Source organism: Psittacula echo (assembly GCF_963264785.1).
Source record: "Psittacula echo genome assembly, chromosome: 6".
NCBI classification, from domain to species: Eukaryota; Metazoa; Chordata; class Aves; order Psittaciformes; family Psittacidae; genus Psittacula; species Psittacula echo.
In genome coordinates this window covers 55435933-55451629 of record NC_137743.1, presented here as the reverse complement: position 1 = coordinate 55451629, position 15697 = coordinate 55435933, and positions in this window count along the sequence as shown.

Below are 15697 nucleotides of genomic sequence, written 5' to 3'. Positions count from 1 at the left end.
GCGTACGCCCCCAGCAGCTTGGGTGTCCCACATGAACAAGTGGTGTAAGGTGCAATGTTTTTGCAGTGCCGTACTCCTCTTGGCATGTGTTTTGCAGCCCCAGGATCTCTGGACCTTTAGGCTTTGTGCATCTTTGAACTTAACCCTAACACTAACCCTAAAGTTTTTGAAACCTGAGTAGAGTACTGGCGGATTTTCCGCATGAGAAAGGTGCGCAAGGACCAATGTTTGTGCAGTGCCGTACTCCTCCTGGTATGCCTTTTGCAGCCGCAATGTCTCTGGACCTGTAGGCTTTGTGGATCTTTGAACCCTAACCCTAACCCTAACCCTAAACTTTTTGAAAGTCTGATCCTTTGGCTCATGTCTCTACCACCATGGGTGTTCCTCATGAAAGGTTTTGTAAGGACTAATGTTGGTGAATTGTAGTACTCATCTTGGTATGCCTTTTGCAGCCCCAGTGTCTCTGGACCTGTAGGCTTTGTGGCTTTTTGAAGCCTAAGCCAAGCCCTAACCCCTAACCCCTAATACTGAGGCTTATGTCTTCACCACCATGGCAGTTCCTCATGAGAAAGTTGTTAAAGGACCGATGTTGGTGCAGTGCTGTACTCATCTTGGTATGCCTTTTGCAGCCCCAGTGTCTCTGGACTTGTAGGCTTTGTAGCTCTTTCAACCCTAAGCCTGTCCTGAATGGCACAGGATAATATTGCGTACACCCCCAGCAGTTTGGGTGTCCCACATGAACAAGTGGTGTAAGGTGCAATGTTTTTGCAGTGCCGTACTGCTCTTGGCATGTGTTTTGCAGCCCCAGGATCTCTGGACCTTTAGGCTTTCTGCATCTTTGAACCCTAACCCTAACCCTAACCCTAAAGTTTTTGAAACCTGAGTACAGTACTGGCGGATTTTCCGCATGAGAAAGGTGCGCAAGGACCAATGTTTGTGCAGTGCCGTACTCCTCCTGGTATGCCTTTTGCAGCTGCAATGTCTCTGGACCTGTAGGCTTTGTGGATCTTTGAACCCTAACCCTAACCCTAACCCTAAACTTTTTGAAAGTCTAATCCTGTGGCTCATGTCTCTACCACCATGGGTGTTCCTCATGAAAGGTTTTGTAAGGACTAATGTTGGTGAATTGTAGTACTCATCTTGGTATGCCTTTTGCAGCCCCAGTGTCTCTGGACCTGTAGGCTTTGTAGCTCTTTCAACCCTAAGCCTGTCCTGAATGGCACAGGATAATATTGCGTACGCCCCCAGCAGTTTGGGTGTCCCACATGAACAAGTGGTGTAAGGTGCAATGTTTTTGCAGTGCCGTACTGCTCTTGGCATGTGTTTTGCAGCCCCAGGATCTCTGGACCTTTAAGCTTTCTGCATCTTTGAACTTAACCCTAACACTAACCCTAAAGTTTTTGAAACCTGAGTACAGTACTGGCGGATTTTCCGCATGAGAAAGGTGCGCAAGGACCAATGTTTGTGCAGTGCCGTACTCCTCCTGGTATGCCTTTTGCAGCCGCAATGTCTCTGGACCTGTAGGCTTTGTGGATCTTTGAACCCTAACCCTAACCCTAACCCTAAACTTTTTGAAAGTCTAATCCTGTGGCTCATGTCTCTACCACCATGGGTGTTCCTCCTGAAAGGTTTTGTAAGGACTAATGTTGGTGAATTGTAGTACTCATCTTGGTATGCCTTTTGCAGCCCCAGTGTCTCTGGACCTGTAGGCTTTGTGGCTTTTTGAAGCCTAAGCCAAGCCCTAACCCCTAACCCCTAATACTGAGGCTTATGTCTTCACCACCATGGGAGTTCCTCATGAGAAAGTTGTTAAAGGACCTATGTTAGTGCAGTGCTGTACTCATCTTGGTATGGCTTTTGCAGCCCCAGTGTCTCTGGACCTGTAGGCTTTGTAGCTCTTTCAACCCTAAGCCTGTCCTGAATGGCACAGGATAATATTGTGTACGCCCCCAGCAGCTTGGGTGTCCTACATGAACAAGTGGTGTAAGGTGCAATGTTTTTGCAGTGCCGTACTGCTCTTGGCATGTGTTTTGCAGCCCCAGGATCTCTGGACCTTTAGGCTTTGTGCATCTTTGAATTTAACCCTAACACTAACCCTAAAGTTTTTGAAACCTGAGTAGAGTACTGGCGGATTTTCCACATGAGAAAGGTGCGCAAGGACCAATGTTTGTGCAGTGCCGTACTCCTCCTGGTATGCCTTTTGCAGCCCCAGTGTCTCTGGACCTGTAGGCTTTGTGGCTTTTTGAAGCCTAAGCCAAGCCCTAACCCCTAACCCCTAATACTGAGGCTTATGTCTTCACCACCATGGCAGTTCCTCATGAGAAAGTTGTTAAAGGACCGATGTTGGTGCAGTGTTGTACCCATCTTGGTATGCCTTTTGCAGCCCCAGTGTCCCTGGACCTGTAGGCTTTGTAGCTCTTTCAACGCTAAGCCTGTCCTGAATGGCACAGGATAATATTGCGTACGCCCCCAGCAGCTTGGGTGTCTTACATGAATAAGTGGTGTAAGGTGCAATGTTTTTGCAGTGCCTACTGCTCTTGGCATGTGTTTTGCAGCCCCAGGATCTCTGGACCTTTAGGCTTTCTGCATCTTTGAACTTAACCTTAACACTAACCCTAAAGTTTTTGAAACCTGAGTACAGTACTGGCGGATTTTCCGCATGAGAAAGGTGCGCAAGGACCAATGTTTGTGCAGTGCCATACTCCTCCTGGTATGCCTTTTGCAGCCGCAATGTCTCTGGACCTGTAGGCTTTGTGGATCTTTGAACCCTAACCCTAACCCTAACCCTAAACTTTTTGGAAGTCTAATCCTGTGGCTCATGTCTCTACCACCATGGGTGTTCCTCCTGAAAGGTTTTGTAAGGACTAATGTTGGTGAATTGTAGTACTCATCTTGGTATGCCTTTTGCAGCCCCAGTGTCTCTGGACCTGTAGGCTTTGTGGCTTTTTGAAGCCTAAGCCAAGCCCTAACCCCTAACCCCTAATACTGAGGCTTATGTCTTCACCACCATGGGAGTTCCTCATGAGAAAGTTGTTAAAGGACGGATGTTGGTGCAGTGCTGTACTCATCTTGGTATGCCTTTTGCAGCCCCAGTGTCTCTGGACCTGTAGGCTTTGTAGCTCTTTCAACGCTAAGCCTGTCCTGAATGGCACAGGATAATATTGCGTACGGCCCCAGCAGCTTGGGTGTCCCACATGAACAAGTGGTGTAAGGTGCAAAGTTTTTGCAGTGCCGTACTGCTCTTGGCATGTGTTTTGCAGCCCCAGGATCTCTGGACCTTTAGGCTTTGTGCATCTTTGAACTTAACCCTAACACTAACCCTAAAGTTTTTGAAACCTGAGTAGAGTACTGGCGGATTTTCCGCATGAGAAAGGTGCGCAAGAACCAATGTTTGTGCAGTGCCGTACTCCTCCTGGTATGCCTTTTGCAGCCGCAATGTCTCTGGACCTGTAGGCTTTGTGGATCTTTGAACCCTAACCCTAACCCTAACCCTAAACTTTTTGAAAGTCTGATCCTTTGGCTCATGTCTCTACCACCATGGGTGTTCCTCATGAAAGGTTTTGTAAGGACTAATGTTGATGAATTGTAGTACTCATCTTGGTATGCCTTTTGCAGCCCCAGTGTCTCTGGACCTGTAGGCTTTGTGGCTTTTTGAAGCCTAAGCCAAGCCCTAACCCCTAACCCCTAATACTGAGGCTTATGTCTTCACCACCATGGCAGTTCCTCATGAGAAAGTTGTTAAAGGACCGATGTTGGTGCAGTGCTGTACTCATCTTGGTATGCCTTTTGCAGCCCCAGTGTCTCTGGACCTGTAGGCTTTGTAGCTCTTTCTACCCTAAGCCTGTCCTGAATGGCACAGGATAATATTGCGTACGCCCCCAGCAGCTTGGGTGTCCCACATGAACAAGTGGTGTAAGGTGCAATGTTTTTGCAGTGCCGTACTCCTCTTGGCATGTGTTTTGCAGCCCCAGGATCTCTGGACCTTTAAGCTTTCTGCATCTTTGAACTTAACCTTAACACTAACCCTAAAGTTTTTGAAACCTGAGTACAGTACTGGCGGATTTTCCGCATGAGAAAGGTGCGCAAGGACCAATGTTTGTGCAGTGCCGTACTCCTCCTGGTATGCCTTTTGCAGCCGCAATGTCTCTGGACCTGTAGGCTTTGTGGATCTTTGAACCCTAACCCTAACCCTAACCCTAAACTTTTTGAAAGTCTAATCCTGTGGCTCATGTCTCTACCACCATGGGTGTTCCTCCTGAAAGATTTTGTAAGGACTAATGTTGGTGAATTGTAGTACTCATCTTGGTATGCCTTTTGCAGCCCCAGTGTCTCTGGACCTGTAGGCTTTGTGGATCTTTGAACCCTAACCCTAACCCTAACCCTAAACTTTTTGCAAGTCTAATCCTGTGGCTCATGTCTCTACCACCATGGGTGTTCCTCCTGAAAGGTTTTGTAAGGACTAATGTTGGTGAATTGTAGTACTCATCTTGGTATGCCTTTTGCAGCCCCAGTGTCTCTGGACCTGTAGGCTTTGTGGCTTTTTGAAGCCTAAGCCAAGCCCTAACCCCTAACCCCTAATACTGAGGCTTATGTCTTCACCACCATGGGAGTTCCTCATGAGAAAGTTGTTAAAGGACGGATGTTGGTGCAGTGCTGTACTCATCTTGGTATGCCTTTTGCAGCCCCAGTGTCTCTGGACCTGTAGGCTTTGTAGCTCTTTCAACCCTAAGCCTGTCCTGAATGGCACAGGATAATATTGCGTACGACCCCAGCAGCTTGGGTGTCCCACATGAACAAGTGGTGTAAGGTGCAAAGTTTTTGCAGTGCCGTACTGCTCTTGGCATGTGTTTTGCAGCCCCAGGATCTCTGGACCTTTAGGCTTTGTGCATCTTTGAACTTAACCCTAACCCTAACCCTAAAGTTTTTGAAACCTGAGTAGAGTACTGGCGGATTTTCCGCATGAGAAAGGTGCGCAAGGACCAATGTTTGTGCAGTGCCGTACTCCTCCTGGTATGCCTTTTGCAGCCGCAATGTCTCTGGACCTGTAGGCTTTGTGGATCTTTGAACCCTAACCCTAACCCTAACCCTAAACTTTTTGCAAGTCTAATCCTGTGGCTCATGTCTCTACCACCATGGGTGTTCCTCATGAAAGGTTTTGTAAGGACTAATGTTGGTGAATTGTAGTACTCATCTTGGTATGCCTTTTGCAGCCCCAGTGTCTCTGGACCTGTAGGCTTTGTGGCTTTTTGAAGCCTAAGCCAAGCCCTAACCCCTAACCCCTAATACTGAGGCTTATGTCTTCACCACCATGGGAGTTCCTCATGAGAAAGTTGTTAAAGGACCGATGTTGGTGCAGTGCTGTACTCATCTTGGTATGCCTTTTGCAGCCCCAGTGTCTCTGGACCTGTAGGCTTTGTAGCTCTTTCTACCCTAAGCCTGTCCTGAATGGCACAGGATAATATTGCGTACGCCCCCAGCAGCTTGGGTGTCCCACATGAACAAGTGGTGTAAGGTGCAATGTTTTTGCAGTGCCGTACTCCTCTTGGCATGTGTTTTGCAGCCCCAGGATCTCTGGACCTTTAGGCTTTCTGCATCTTTGAACTTAACCTTAACACTAACCCTAAAGTTTTTGAAACCTGAGTACAGTACTGGCGGATTTTCCGCATGAGAAAGGTGCGCAAGGACCAATGTTTGTGCAGTGCCGTACTCCTCCTGGTATGCCTTTTGCAGCCGCAATGTCTCTGAACCTGTAGGCTTTGTGGATCTTTGAACCCTAACCCTAACCCTAACCCTAAACTTTTTGCAAGTCTAATCCTGTGGCTCATGTCTCTACCACCATGGGTGTTCCTCCTGAAAGGTTTTGTAAGGACTAATGTTGGTGAATTGTAGTACTCATCTTGGTATGCCTTTTGCAGCCCCAGTGTCTCTGGACCTGTAGGCTTTGTGGCTTTTTGAAGCCTAAGCCAAGCCCTAACCCCTAACCCCTAATACTGAGGCTTATGTCTTCACCACCATGGGAGTTCCTCATGAGAAAGTTGTTAAAGGACCGATGTTGGTGCAGTGCTGTACTCATCTTGGTATGCCTTTTGCAGCCCCAGTGTCTCTGGACCTGTAGGCTTTGTAGCTCTTTCAACGCTAAGCCTGTCCTGAATGGCACAGGATAATATTGCGTACGGCCCCAGCAGCTTGGGTGTCCCACATGAACAAGTGGTGTAAGGTGCAAAGTTTTTGCAGTGCCGTACTGCTCTTGGCATGTGTTTTGCAGCCCCAGGATCTCTGGACCTTTAGGCTTTGTGCATCTTTGAACTTAACCCTAACACTAACCCTAAAGTTTTTGAAACCTGAGTACAGTACTGGCGGATTTTCCGCATGAGAAAGGTGCGCAAGGACCAATGTTTGTGCAGTGCCGTACTCCTCCTGGTATGCCTTTTGCAGCCGCAATGTCTCTGGACCTGTAGGCTTTGTGGATCTTTGAACCCTAACCCTAACCCTAACCCTAAACTTTTTGAAAGTCTGATCCTTTGGCTCATGTCTCTACCACCATGGGTGTTCCTCATGAAAGGTTTTGTAAGGACTAATGTTGGTGAATTGTAGTACTCATCTTGGTATGCCTTTTGCAGCCCCAGTGTCTCTGGACCTGTAGGCTTTGTGGCTTTTTGAAGCCTAAGCCAAGCCCTAACCCCTAACCCCTAATACTGAGGCTTATGTCTTCACCACCATGGCAGTTCCTCATGAGAAAGTTGTTAAAGGACCTATGTTGGTGCAGTGCTGTACTCATCTTGGTATGCCTTTTGCAGCCCCAGTGTCTCTGGACCTGTAGGCTTTGTAGCTCTTTCAACCCTAAGCCTGTCCTGAATGGCACAGGATAATATTGCGTACGCCCCCAGCAGCTTGGGTGTCCCACATGAACAAGTGGTGTAAGGTGCAATGTTTTTGCAGTGCCGTACTGCTCTTGGCATGTGTTTTGCAGCCCCAGGATCTCTGGACCTTTAGGCTTTGTGCATCTTTGAACTTAACGCTAACACTAACCCTAAAGTTTTTGAAACCTGAGTACAGTACTGGCGGATTTTCCGCATGAGAAAGGTGCGCAAGGACCAATGTTTGTGCAGTGCCGTACTCCTCCTGGTATGCCTTTTGCAGCCGCAATGTCTCTGGACCTGTAGGCTTTGTGGATCTTTGAACCCTAACCCTAACCCTAACCCTAAACTTTTTGCAAGTCTAATCCTGTGGCTCATGTCTCTACCACCATGGGTGTTCCTCATGAAAGGTTTTGTAAGGACTAATGTTGGTGAATTGTAGTACTCATCTTGGTATGCCTTTTGCAGCCCCAGTGTCTCTGGACCTGTAGGCTTTGTGGCTTTTTGAAGCCTAAGCCAAGCCCTAACCCCTAACCCCTAATACTGAGGCTTATGTCTTCACCACCATGGGAGTTCCTCATGAGAAAGTTGTTAAAGGACCGATGTTAGTGCAGTGCTGTACTCATCTTGGTATGGCTTTTGCAGCCCCAGTGTCTCTGGACCTGTAGGCTTTGTAGCTCTTTCAACCCTAAGCCTGTCCTGAATGGCACAGGATAATATTGTGTACGCCCCCAGCAGCTTGGGTGTCCTACATGAACAAGTGGTGTAAGGTGCAATGTTTTTGCAGTGCCGTACTGCTCTTGGCATGTGTTTTGCAGCCCCAGGATCTCTGGACCTTTAGGCTTTGTGCATCTTTGAACTTAACCCTAACACTAACCCTAAAGTTTTTGAAACCTGAGTAGAGTACTGGCGGATTTTCCGCATGAGAAAGGTGCGCAAGGACCAATGTTTGTGCAGTGCCGTACTCCTCCTGGTATGCCTTTTGCAGCCGCAATGTCTCTGGACCTGTAGGCTTTGTGGATCTTTGAACCCTAACCCTAACCCTAACCCTAAACTTTTTGAAAGTCTAATCCTGTGGCTCATGTCTCTACCACCATGGGTGTTCCTCCTGAAAGGTTTTGTAAGGATTAATGTTGGTGAATTGTAGTACTCATCTTGGTATGCCTTTTGCAGCCCCAGTGTCTCTGGACCTGTAGGCTTTGTGGCTTTTTGAAGCCTAAGCCAAGCCCTAACCCCTAACCCCTAACACTGAGGCTTATGTCTTTACCACCATGGGAGTTCCTCATGAGAAAGTTGTTAAAGAACCTATGTTGGTGCAGTGCTGTACTCATCTTGGTATGCCTTTTGCAGCCCCAGTGTCTCTGTACCTGTAGGCTTTGTAGCTCTTTCAACCCTAAGCCTGTCCTGAATGGCACAGGATAATATTGCGTACGCCCCCAGCAGCTTGGGTGTCCCACATGAACAAGTGGTGTAAGGTGCAATGTTTTTGCAGTGCCGTACTGCTCTTGGCATGTGTTTTGCAGCCCCAGGATCTCTGGACCTTTAGGCTTTCTGCATCTTTGAACTTAACCCTAACCCTAACACTAAAGTTTTTGAAACCTGAGTACAGTACTGGCGGATTTTCCGCATGAGAAAGGTGCGCAAGGACCAATGTTTGTGCAGTGCCGTACTCCTCCTGGTATGCCTTTTGCAGCCGCAATGTCTCTGGACCTGTAGGCTTTGTGGATCTTTGAACCCTAACCCTAACCCTAACCCTAAACTTTTTGCAAGTCTAATCCTGTGGCTCATGTCTCTACCACCATGGGTGTTCCTCATGAAAGGTTTTGTAAGGACTAATGTTGGTGAATTGTAGTACTCATCTTGGTATGCCTTTTGCAGCCCCAGTGTCTCTGGACCTGTAGGCTTTGTGGCTTTTTGAAGCCTAAGCCAAGCCCTAACCCCTAACCCCTAATACTGAGGCTTATGTCTTCACCACCATGGGAGTTCCTCATGAGAAAGTTGTTAAAGGACCTATGTTGGTGCAGTGCTGTACTCATCTTGGTATGCCTTTTGCAGCCCCAGTGTCTCTGGACCTGTAGGCTTTGTAGCTCTTTCTACCCTAAGCCTGTCCTGAATGGCACAGGATAATATTGCGTACGCCCCCAGCAGCTTGGGTGTCCCACATGAACAAGTGGTGTAAGGTGCAATGTTTTTGCAGTGCCATACTCCTCTTGGCATGTGTTTTGCAGCCCCAGGATCTCTGGACCTTTAGGCTTTCTGCATCTTTGAACTTAACCTTAACACTAACCCTAAAGTTTTTGAAACCTGAGTACAGTACTGGCGGATTTTCCGCATGAGAAAGGTGCGCAAGGACCAATGTTTGTGCAGTGCCGTACTCCTCCTGGTATGCCTTTTGCAGCCGCAATGTCTCTGAACCTGTAGGCTTTGTGGATCTTTGAACCCTAACCCTAACCCTAACCCTAAACTTTTTGCAAGTCTAATCCTGTGGCTCATGTCTCTACCACCATGGGTGTTCCTCCTGAAAGGTTTTGTAAGGACTAATGTTGGTGAATTGTAGTACTCATCTTGGTATGCCTTTTGCAGCCCCAGTGTCTCTGGACCTGTAGGCTTTGTGGCTTTTTGAAGCCTAAGCCAAGCCCTAACCCCTAACCCCTAATACTGAGGCTTATGTCTTCACCACCATGGGAGTTCCTCATGAGAAAGTTGTTAAAGGACCGATGTTGGTGCAGTGCTGTACTCATCTTGGTATGCCTTTTGCAGCCCCAGTGTCTCTGGACCTGTAGGCTTTGTAGCTCTTTCAACGCTAAGCCTGTCCTGAATGGCACAGGATAATATTGCGTACGGCCCCAGCAGCTTGGGTGTCCCACATGAACAAGTGGTGTAAGGTGCAAAGTTTTTGCAGTGCCGTACTGCTCTTGGCATGTGTTTTGCAGCCCCAGGATCTCTGGACCTTTAGGCTTTGTGCATCTTTGAACTTAACCCTAACACTAACCCTAAAGTTTTTGAAACCTGAGTACAGTACTGGCGGATTTTCCGCATGAGAAAGGTGCGCAAGGACCAATGTTTGTGCAGTGCCGTACTCCTCCTGGTATGCCTTTTGCAGCCGCAATGTCTCTGGACCTGTAGGCTTTGTGGATCTTTGAACCCTAACCCTAACCCTAACCCTAAACTTTTTGAAAGTCTGATCCTTTGGCTCATGTCTCTACCACCATGGGTGTTCCTCATGAAAGGTTTTGTAAGGACTAATGTTGGTGAATTGTAGTACTCATCTTGGTATGCCTTTTGCAGCCCCAGTGTCTCTGGACCTGTAGGCTTTGTGGCTTTTTGAAGCCTAAGCCAAGCCCTAACCCCTAACCCCTAATACTGAGGCTTATGTCTTCACCACCATGGCAGTTCCTCATGAGAAAGTTGTTAAAGGACCTATGTTGGTGCAGTGCTGTACTCATCTTGGTATGCCTTTTGCAGCCCCAGTGTCTCTGGACCTGTAGGCTTTGTAGCTCTTTCAACCCTAAGCCTGTCCTGAATGGCACAGGATAATATTGCGTACGCCCCCAGCAGCTTGGGTGTCCCACATGAACAAGTGGTGTAAGGTGCAATGTTTTTGCAGTGCCGTACTGCTCTTGGCATGTGTTTTGCAGCCCCAGGATCTCTGGACCTTTAGGCTTTGTGCATCTTTGAACTTAACGCTAACACTAACCCTAAAGTTTTTGAAACCTGAGTACAGTACTGGCGGATTTTCCGCATGAGAAAGGTGCGCAAGGACCAATGTTTGTGCAGTGCCGTACTCCTCCTGGTATGCCTTTTGCAGCCGCAATGTCTCTGGACCTGTAGGCTTTGTGGATCTTTGAACCCTAACCCTAACCCTAACCCTAAACTTTTTGCAAGTCTAATCCTGTGGCTCATGTCTCTACCACCATGGGTGTTCCTCATGAAAGGTTTTGTAAGGACTAATGTTGGTGAATTGTAGTACTCATCTTGGTATGCCTTTTGCAGCCCCAGTGTCTCTGGACCTGTAGGCTTTGTGGCTTTTTGAAGCCTAAGCCAAGCCCTAACCCCTAACCCCTAATACTGAGGCTTATGTCTTCACCACCATGGGAGTTCCTCATGAGAAAGTTGTTAAAGGACCGATGTTGGTGCAGTGCTGTACTCATCTTGGTATGCCTTTTGCAGCCCCAGTGTCTCTGGACCTGTAGGCTTTGTAGCTCTTTCAACCCTAAGCCTGTCCTGAATGGCACAGGATAATATTGCGTACGCCCCCAGCAGCTTGGGTGTCCCACATGAACAAGTGGTGTAAGGTGCAATGTTTTTGCAGTGCCGTACTGCTCTTGGCATGTGTTTTGCAGCCCCAGCATCTCTGGACCTTTAGGCTTTCTGCATCTTTGAACTTAACCCTAACACTAACCCTAAAGTTTTTGAAACCTGAGTACAGTACTGGCGGATTTTCCGCATGAGAAAGGTGCGCAAGGACCAATGTTTGTGCAGTGCCGTACTCCTCCTGGTATGCCTTTTGCAGCCGCAATGTCTCTGGACCTGTAGGCTTTGTGGATCTTTGAACCCTAACCCTAACCCTAACCCTAAACTTTTTGAAAGTCTAATCCTGTGGCTCATGTCTCTACCACCATGGGTGTTCCTCCTGAAAGGTTTTGTAAGGATTAATGTTGGTGAATTGTAGTACTCATCTTGGTATGCCTTTTGCAGCCCCAGTGTCTCTGGACCTGTAGGCTTTGTGGCTTTTTGAAGCCTAAGCCAAGCCCTAACCCCTAACCCCTAACACTGAGGCTTATGTCTTTACCACCATGGGAGTTCCTCATGAGAAAGTTGTTAAAGAACCTATGTTGGTGCAGTGCTGTACTCATCTTGGTATGCCTTTTGCAGCCCCAGTGTCTCTGGACCTGTAGGCTTTGTAGTTCTTTCAACCCTAAGCCTGTCCTGAATGGCACAGGATAATATTGCGTACGCAACCAGCAGCTTGGGTGTCCCACATGAACAAGTGGTGTAAGGTGCAATGTTTTTGCAGTGCCGTACTGCTCTTGGCATGTGTTTTGCAGCCCCAGGATCTCTGGACCTTTAGGCTTTCTGCATCTTTGAACTTAACCCTAACCCTAACACTAAAGTTTTTGAAACCTGAGTACAGTACTGGCGGATTTTCCGCATGAGAAAGGTGCGCAAGGACCAATGTTTGTGCAGTGCCGTACTCCTCCTGGTATGCCTTTTGCAGCCGCAATGTCTCTGGACCTGTAGGCTTTGTGGATCTTTGAACCCTAACCCTAACCCTCACCCTAAACTTTTTGAAAGTCTAATCCTGTGGCATATGTCTCTACCACCATGGGTGTTCCTCATGAAAGGTTTTGTAAGGACTTATGTTGGTGAATTGTAGTACTCATCTTGGTATGCCTTTTGCAGCCCCAGTGTCTCTGGACCTGTAGGCTTTGTGGCTTTTTGAAGCCTAAGCCAAGCCCTAACCCCTAACCCCTAATACTGAGGCTTATGTCTTCACCACCATGGGAGTTCCTCAGGAGAAAGTTGTTAAAGGACCGATGTTGGTGCAGTGCTGTACTCATCTTGGTATGCCTTTTGCAGCCCCAGTGTCTCTGGACCTGTAGGCTTTGTAGCTCTTTCAACCCTAAGCCTGTCCTGAATGGCACAGGATAATATTGCGTACACCCCCAGCAGTTTGGGTGTCCCACATGAACAAGTGGTGTAAGGTGCAATGTTTTTGCAGTGCCGTACTGCTCTTGGCATGTGTTTTGCAGCCCCAGGATCTCTGGACCTTTAGGCTTTCTGCATCTTTGAACTTAACCCTAACACTAACCCTAAAGTTTTTGAAACCTGAGTACAGTACTGGCGGATTTTCCGCATGAGAAAGGTGCGCAAAGACCAATGTTTGTGCAGTGCCGTACTCCTCCTGGTATGCCTTTTGCAGCCGCAATGTCTCTGGACCTGTAGGCTTTGTGGATCTTTGAACCCTAACCCTAACCTTAACCCTAAACTTTTTGAAAGTCTGATCCTGTGGCTCATGTCTCTACCACCATGGGTGTTCCTCATGAAAGGTTTTGTAAGGACTAATGTTGGTGAATTGTAGTACTCATCTTGGTATGCCTTTTGCAGCCCCAGTGTCTCTGGACCTGTAGGCTTTGTGGCTTTTTGAAGCCTAAGCCAAGCCCTAACCCCTAACCCCTAATACTGAGGCTTATGTCTTCACCACCATGGGAGTTCCTCATGAGAAAGTTGTTAAAGGACGGATGTTGGTGCAGTGCTGTACTCATCTTGGTATGCCTTTTGCAGCCCCAGTGTCTCTGGACCTGTAGGCTTTGTAGCTCTTTCAACCCTAAGCCTGTCCTGAATGGCACAGGATAATATTGCGTACGCCCCCAGCAGCTTGGGTGTCCCACATGAACAAGTGGTGTAAGGTGCAATGTTTTTGCAGTGCCGTACTCCTCTTGGCATGTGTTTTGCAGCCCCAGGATCTCTGGACCTTTAGGCTTTCTGCATCTTTGAACTTAACCCTAACACTAACCCTAAAGTTTTTGAAACCTGAGTACAGTACTGGCGGATTTTCCGCATGAGAAAGGTGCGCAAGGACCAATGTTTGTGCAGTGCCGTACTCCTCCTGGTATGCCTTTTGCAGCCGCAATGTCTCTGGACCTGTAGGCTTTGTGGATCTTTGAACCCTAACCCTAACCCTAACCCTAAACTTTTTGAAAGTCTAATCCTGTGGCTCATGTCTCTACCACCATGGGTGTTCCTCCTGAAAGGTTTTGTAAGGATTAATGTTGGTGAATTGTAGTACTCATCTTGGTATGCCTTTTGCAGCCCCAGTGTCTCTGGACCTGTAGGCTTTGTGGCTTTTTGAAGCCTAAGCCAAGCCCTAACCCCTAACCCCTAACACTGAGGCTTATGTCTTTACCACCATGGGAGTTCCTCATGAGAAAGTTGTTAAAGAACCTATGTTGGTGCAGTGCTGTACTCATCTTGGTATGCCTTTTGCAGCCCCAGTGTCTCTGTACCTGTAGGCTTTGTAGCTCTTTCAACCCTAAGCCTGTCCTGAATGGCACAGGATAATATTGCGTACGCCCCCAGCAGCTTGGGTGTCCCACATGAACAAGTGGTGTAAGGTGCAATGTTTTTGCAGTGCCGTACTGCTCTTGGCATGTGTTTTGCAGCCCCAGGATCTCTGGACCTTTAGGCTTTCTGCATCTTTGAACTTAACCCTAACCCTAACACTAAAGTTTTTGAAACCTGAGTACAGTACTGGCGGATTTTCCGCATGAGAAAGGTGCGCAAGGACCAATGTTTGTGCAGTGCCGTACTCCTCCTGGTATGCCTTTTGCAGCCGCAATGTCTCTGGACCTGTAGGCTTTGTGGATCTTTGAACCCTAACCCTAACCCTAACCCTAAACTTTTTGCAAGTCTAATCCTGTGGCTCATGTCTCTACCACCATGGGTGTTCCTCATGAAAGGTTTTGTAAGGACTAATGTTGGTGAATTGTAGTACTCATCTTGGTATGCCTTTTGCAGCCCCAGTGTCTCTGGACCTGTAGGCTTTGTGGCTTTTTGAAGCCTAAGCCAAGCCCTAACCCCTAACCCCTAATACTGAGGCTTATGTCTTCACCACCATGGGAGTTCCTCATGAGAAAGTTGTTAAAGGACCTATGTTGGTGCAGTGCTGTACTCATCTTGGTATGCCTTTTGCAGCGCCAGTGTCTCTGGACCTGTAGGCTTTGTAGCTCTTTCTACCCTAAGCCTGTCCTGAATGGCACAGGATAATATTGCGTACGCCCCCAGCAGCTTGGGTGTCCCACATGAACAAGTGGTGTAAGGTGCAATGTTTTTGCAGTGCCATACTCCTCTTGGCATGTGTTTTGCAGCCCCAGGATCTCTGGACCTTTAGGCTTTCTGCATCTTTGAACTTAACCTTAACACTAACCCTAAAGTTTTTGAAACCTGAGTACAGTACTGGCGGATTTTCCGCATGAGAAAGGTGCGCAAGGACCAATGTTTGTGCAGTGCCGTACTCCTCCTGGTATGCCTTTTGCAGCCGCAATGTCTCTGAACCTGTAGGCTTTGTGGATCTTTGAACCCTAACCCTAACCCTAACCCTAAACTTTTTGCAAGTCTAATCCTGTGGCTCATGTCTCTACCACCATGGGTGTTCCTCCTGAAAGGTTTTGTAAGGACTAATGTTGGTGAATTGTAGTACTCATCTTGGTATGCCTTTTGCAGCCCCAGTGTCTCTGGACCTGTAGGCTTTGTGGCTTTTTGAAGCCTAAGCCAAGCCCTAACCCCTAACCCCTAATACTGAGGCTTATGTCTTCACCACCATGGGAGTTCCTCATGAGAAAGTTGTTAAAGGACCGATGTTGGTGCAGTGCTGTACTCATCTTGGTATGCCTTTTGCAGCCCCAGTGTCTCTGGACCTGTAGGCTTTGTAGCTCTTTCAACGCTAAGCCTGTCCTGAATGGCACAGGATAATATTGCGTACGGCCCCAGCAGCTTGGGTGTCCCACATGAACAAGTGGTGTAAGGTGCAAAGTTTTTGCAGTGCCGTACTGCTCTTGGCATGTGTTTTGCAGCCCCAGGATCTCTGGACCTTTAGGCTTTGTGCATCTTTGAACTTAACCCTAACACTAACCCTAAAGTTTTTGAAACCTGAGTACAGTACTGGCGGATTTTCCGCATGAGAAAGGTGCGCAAGGACCAATGTTTGTGCAGTGCCGTACTCCTCCTGGTATGCCTTTTGCAGCCGCAATGTCTCTGGACCTGTAGGCTTTGTGGATCTTTGAACCCTAACCCTAACCCTAACCCTAAACTTTTTGAAAGTCTGATCCTTTGGCTCATGT